The sequence below is a fragment of the Salvelinus sp. IW2-2015 genome, linkage group LG32 (genome assembly GCF_002910315.2).
Source record: "Salvelinus sp. IW2-2015 linkage group LG32, ASM291031v2, whole genome shotgun sequence".
Taxonomy (NCBI): Eukaryota; Metazoa; Chordata; class Actinopteri; order Salmoniformes; family Salmonidae; genus Salvelinus; species Salvelinus sp. IW2-2015.
The window spans coordinates 22,565,197-22,571,721 of NC_036871.1; the positions used below are offsets into that span (position 1 = coordinate 22,565,197).

Sequence of the window (6,525 nt, forward strand, 5' to 3'; positions counted from 1 at the left end):
ATTAGTTTGCTTGAGTTAACTTTCACAAAATAATATATTTTATCACAATACTTCACAACCCTTTGCAAATCTATAGTCTGTTTTGACTATCAACAGGGGCTGCATTACATGTAGGCCTAAATCCTGAAAAAAGTATATTGCATAGGTAGAAAAGGACAAAGTGGACAAATAAACATCCCAATTTACCTGAACAATACAGCACCGTGTCTTTTTTCCCTTCAGTAGTTTCGGTTAAGATACTCATTGCCACCAATGCAATTTGAATAATCCATGGTGCCATATTCGTACCCTGAGGGAAAGAGATATGTATAAAGCAGGCAAGCAAAGCCAATTCATTATTCAAAAAAAAAAGAAGGTATTTGCCATTGAGCGCCACCCACGGTCTATCTAGCAAGTCATATTCTGAAATCAGGTTGTGAGGCAAATTACTATAGAAGTAGCCTTACTTTAACACAAAACAACAAGAAAACTGATTTCCACAAACTGTCTAGACATAACAGAATGTGTTGAGCTCCAAGAAGTTACATCATCTGTACAGAGCTAGAGTGACATGGGCCATAAACTCAGTGCCTCTTCACAAGTTTATGGGGGGTTGGCCCTCCACAAGGGTATGGGGGGTTGGCCCTCCACAAGGGTATGGGGGGTTGGCCCTCCACAAGGGTATGGGGGGTTGGCCCTCCACAAGGGTATGGGGGGTTGGCCACAAGTCGTGTTATCTTTAGATCAAATATTCAAACAGAACTTAGTCTACAACTTCACTGTGGTATTGATAAATAGTGAAAGGAGGTGTAACACAAACCGGTGTTAGAGGTCCTTGAGGTTAGTGGTCCTTGAGGTGCCCCTTGGTCTAGCAAAAAGTTAAGAGTGTAGTGAATGATGAATCTTTGCAGAATCTGTGTAGTCTAGAATAGTGGAGTGTAAATAAACCCTTAAGAGTCCTTTATTCCAGCAAAAATATATATGTTTATGTCTTCGGTGATATATTTTCATTGGATGCTGAAGCTGAACACAGTTTGAATGAGAGAAAACATTATTGTGTTGTTATGGGGTTGATAGCCTAGATACTGTTAAAATGTATATTTAACGGTGGAATTAACTAAATGACGTTGCAGGAGCAGCACAGCAGATATTGCGATGAGCAGGAAGCAAGAATTCGCTCGCACACAGTCACACAAAGTATCGGTGCATGTGCACTTACAATGTGGTAGCTATGGGACCAGAGCCGTCTCTGTCTATACACCGACTACGCACTGCGCGTAGGGCCCTGCAACCGCTAGGGGGCCCCCGACCCAAAAATGTTTAAATCAAAATAAAATGTTGGAACTCAGTCGGGGTCTGAACTTACTGTTAAGAGTGATAAAAGTAAAAATACACAAGGTGCAATTTAGAAATGTGGTAGTGCATCAGCAGTTATCCACTTGTCATGTCAGTCGCTGAGCACGGTTACATTCACAAAATAATATGATTATGTTGGATAGTCAGATTAACATAATAGTTCGATTGAAACGTTTATACATGCTTTGTAAGATGAACAATTTCCTTAATAATTCTGTTTACACGGACAGATCTGAAATCAGGCTACTGAATGCACTCTTATAAATGCAGAAAATCACCAATCAAAATAAACGTTCTACCACAGCGTCCATGTTATTTTTGGGAAGCATATTTGATTCTGAGTTCAGACATATAAAGTTTGTATGTGAAAACTACTTCTAAGACGCATACATTCAGTTGTTTCGAAATCACTTCATTCGGTCTAAAGAGGGAGGCTCGCTCGGCTGGTGCTAGCACATACACAGATCAAATACACCGCTGGAACACCGATTAAGGTGTTTACATGTTCTAATAATTCGAAAGATTGCTCTGAAAACCAGGTGTTTTAATTGGGGTATGCTTACTTCGATTTTGAGCGTACGTTGATTAAGATAAGCAGAGTAATGTGTTTACATGAATATCGCATAATCAGCCTRCTGCCATAATCAGTTTAATATCGAATTATTACTGGGCATGTAAACGTACTTACTGACAGTCACTCAATTTGCCCATGTCAGCTAAAAATGTTGATTGCCACTACAATTTGCCTACCGCTCCAACAGATCCACGGAAGATATCCTTTCTATCGGTATTCACATGGCCGTAACACATCTGGACCAGAGGAACACCCTACATGCTATTCATTGACTACAGTTCTGCATTCAACACCATTGTTCCCTCCAAGGTTGACAACAAGCTCAGAGCCCTGGGTCTGGACACCACCCTTAGCAAATGGATCCTGAACTTCCTGACTGGCAGACCACAAGCTGTGAAGATTGGCAACAACACCTCCTCAACACTGACTCTTAACACAGGGGCCCCCCAGGGGTGTTTCCACTGTACTTCCTGTTCACCCACGACTGCGTAGCTWGGCACGACACCAACTCCATCATCAAGTTTGCTGACGACACCACGGTGGGTAGGCCTGATAACCAACAAAGATGAGTCAGCCTATAGGGAGGAGGTAAGTGAACTGGCATTGTGGTGCCAGGACAACCTCTCCCTCAACATCAGAAAAACAAAGGAGTTGATTGTTGACTTCAGAAAGCAGAGGAGGGAACATGTTCCAATCCACATCAACGGAACTGCAGTAGAGAGAGCCAGCAGTTTTAAGATCCTCAGCGTCCACATCACAGAGGACTTGACATGGACCAACAACACCACCACTCCTGTCAAGACGCCTCAACAGCATCTGTACTTCCCAAGAGGGCTGAAGAAATTTGGCATGCCACCTCGGGTACTCTCCAAATACTATCGCTGCACCATCGAGAGCATCCTGACTGGTTGCATCATGGCCTGTTATGGAGTGGTGGTGTTGCACAGATGCAAGGGCCTCCAGCGGGTGGTGAAGGCCGCCCAGTACATCACTGGGACCGTGCTCCCACCCATCCAGGACTACTTGAAATGGTGCCYGAGGAAGTCACGCAGCTTCATCAAAGACCTTACACACCCCAGCTACAAGCTGTTCACTCCCTTAACGTCGGGGAGACGTTATTGGAACATGAGGCTTAATACCAACAGGCTCAGAAACAGTTTCTATCTACAAACCAATCAGACTTCTGAACACTTGAACTGAACTGACCACCTGGTCTGATTCTCCACACCGTAGCACACATGCATTCACTCACGCACACACGCACACAKRCMYMYYMYCCCCCCCCCCCSMMHCRCACCTGCTGCTACCAGACTCTTATTATGATTGCTAAATAGTGCACAATTTAAACGGTTGCCTCCCAATACCCCTTCCCAAAACATGTGTAAATATTGGGCTATAAATTGTGCCTTCCTGTATTATACTTATGCTAAAATGTTATGCCTGCAAGGGGGGGGCCCGCCAACCAAATCTCGCTTAGGGCCCCAAAAAGGCTTGAGGCGGCACTGCCCAAGACCAAAACATTAGAGAAGTTTAGCCTTGCTGTGCTCCAACACTCTTAGTCGTTGTGGAAATAATTGACCCGCTATGCTGTTTACTTTGTGCATCTAGTCATATAACTGACTCTATCTTTAAAATCAACTTCCGGTAGATCACTGTTGAAATAAGCAAAGGCATGCRGTATGAAGAAAGCAAGGTAGTGGTGGAAAGAAGGGATTTTGGCAGGAGAAATGCTATAATAGCCTACTATAGGTTGACTGACCTCTACAGAGATATTAGTTAAATCTATACCCTCGTTAAAATGCATTGCAAAGAAAAAGTTCAACAAATAATTAATTTTTGATTAAAATCCTGGATGCAAAGCACTGTAAATTGACCACAGCACTGTAAATGTGCCTTTAGGCGCCTTGCTCTCATTGACAAACAGAGGATTGACTGCGTTCTGGATGCATCACTGGCGGCGCGTTAAAAGCAGCAAAAACGAAGCCTGTGTGAATACAGCATTCAGCCTAGATAAAGTTGTGGGGCAGCCTATTTTCATGTAGCCTACCCATGTCAAAAACATTATAAAGAAAGGCCAAAAAATGCTACCCTGCCATTTTCTAATAATTACACCAGTCGGGTAGCATAATACTGGATTACAATAGACCCTTGGAACTTACCTGATTCAACAGTCAGGTGAGTAAGAATTAGGAACTTTTCAGCACGGTAGGCTACAGCAGTGAAGTCGGATTCAGACGCGAGGGACAACGTTGTGAATGCTGACTGTACATAAAACAAACGGCTAAAGTGAAGTTCGTTTTTTAATTTTCACCTGTTTTGAATGAACCACGATCATATCTACCTTACTGTCAGTGGACAGTGTCTACTTACGTGCTTATTCCAGGCGTTGCCACGTTCAGCCAGGAAGCAGAACAATGACAGCTATGTGAGCCAATGGTATTGTAAACTCAGCACAGATATCCAATGACTGAACGCTGCCTCACGGGAACGCTGCCTCATACTGAGAACACCGGGCGTCGAGTTGCTCTGAGGTGCTTTCCAAATCGACAACAATCACCTGCTTTTGAGCTAACAGTAACTTGATTATGCTTGTTAATGAGTGAGTCGACTATATAGACGCTGCGCAAATGTTCTTCATCTTTCCAAGTAGTCCTATCCTGTAAMACCCTTCCCAGTCGAACCTTGTGAATAAGCCCAATAACTTAATAATGCAATATGAAGGCTATGCTGATCTCTTTGTTACATGACCCACATCATGTGGGCGCATTGCTGCAGAAATGTGGACAGAAGTGTAAACCAATTTGCCAAGTACCACAATAACAATCACACAATTTATACAATGTGTTATAACGGTAGATTACATATCCTTAAACTAACAATTAACAGTTTGTAAACTTCTTATAAAACCTTTAACATTCATCAAACAGGTAATGGTCAATGCTGTATCCCTACTTTATTGTATAGTAACCATTGGCGTGCTGGTATAATTTTTCTTGCAGGCTTTTAGGATTACCCTTTCACCCCAGTCCATTCTATTAGAAATTAACAATTAGTCATGTTAGCTTAGCTTAATTGTGGTCCTGTGCTTAAGGAGATTTAATTGCTTGTGTTGATTTATACATAATTGTTTTGCATTCATGGGCAGTGATGAGATCATGGTGCTCATTTTCTATACATGAACAATTTTAGTCTCTTAATTTTGGTGGTTAGTAATTCAAAGTAGTCAAGCACTACTAGCAAACTAGAGGTGTGCTACAGTGACTGTTGGTTTCACATTGTGCCTCCAGCTAGTGACAGGTGGGCCCTTTGAGAGGGGAATTTGACCTGGTTTTCTCACCAGTAACTGCATATTAACCACAGATCACCTTCTCTTATAAAGGGGGAGTGTGTGTACATTGAGAATTTTCAATATAGATGAGACAATGTGATAGATATGATAGAGCTGGTTCTTTGTGCTGAAAGAAAATGGTTTGATCAGTCAATTATTAGTTAAAATAAACATGATTTTGATACAGTATATTTATAGTCATCAATGTGAAGCTTTCTACAGAGCCCCCATAGAATAGATCTTGAAATGCAATTGGACAGTACGTTTTTAAAACCATTCGGCATGTACTGTATATCCTGTAAAATTGTCTATTAGTGATACAATTCCAATAGTATATTATTGTCTACTTGGTCTCCAGTAATGACTGATAGTGATGTACTGATAGTGATGGCTGATAGTGATGTACTGATAGTGATGTACTGATAGTGATGGCTGATAGTGATGTACTGATAGTGATGTACTGATAGTGATGGCTGATAGTGATGTACTGATAAGTGATGGCTGATAGTGATGTACTGATAGTGATGTACTGATAGTGATTGCTGATAGTGATGTACCGATAGTGATGTACTGATAGTGATGGCTGATAGTGATGTACTGATAGTGATGTACTGATAGTGATGACTGATAGTGATTGACTGATAGTGATGACTGATAGTGATGACTGATAGTGATGACTGATAGTGATGTACTGATAGTGATGACTGATTGTGATGTACTGATAGTGATGACTGATAGTGATGTACTGATAGTGATGTACTGATAGTGATGTACTGATAGTAAATCTTGCTCACCAGATCTGTGCTGGTATGTCAGATGAAGAGCTGAATGATGACCTTTAGCACAGTAAGCAGGAGGCCCAAACTAAGAGGTTAGATTCACTTTTCCCCCCGTCTACAGTCAGTGGTAAAGGTGAGTGGTTCGTTTTTTTATGACCCAGGGAGCTTCTGGATGAGAACAAGGTCAGAGTAAACACGATGTGTTATCTACTCCTGACAAATCAGCAAACAGGGATTACGTGACTGCATTGACCAACATCCTTTTGGAAAATTTAGAACCAGCTTGGCACCACAAGAGCATGCCTGAACAGTTTTCACATGGATTAATAGTATTTTGGGGGGAAGTTAGTGTACATCACTGGAGTTGAATTACAGCATATTGAAAAGTAGTCAGTGGTGTTCATACCTCTTCTAGCCATGGCCTAACAGTAGGCCTAAGCATTGATTCCATAGCCAACCGTAGGTCTTCATAGGATGCACATACTAGATGTCTATGTGAACTGGGGACT

At 41.9% G+C, this 6,525-nt stretch overlaps 1 long non-coding RNA gene across 1 annotated transcript; it reads right to left on the reverse strand.

Moving 5' to 3' along the window:
- Positions 1 to 275: 275 nt before the first annotated feature.
- LOC139023517 (uncharacterized) lies at positions 276 to 4,313 on the reverse strand. The gene is made up of 3 exons (XR_011474639.1): positions 4,069 to 4,313; positions 800 to 847; positions 276 to 289 (listed from the first exon to the last, which is right to left on the reverse strand). It is a non-coding gene; the product is annotated as an uncharacterized lncRNA (long non-coding RNA).
- Between the last annotated feature and the right edge of the window lie 2,212 nt (positions 4,314 to 6,525).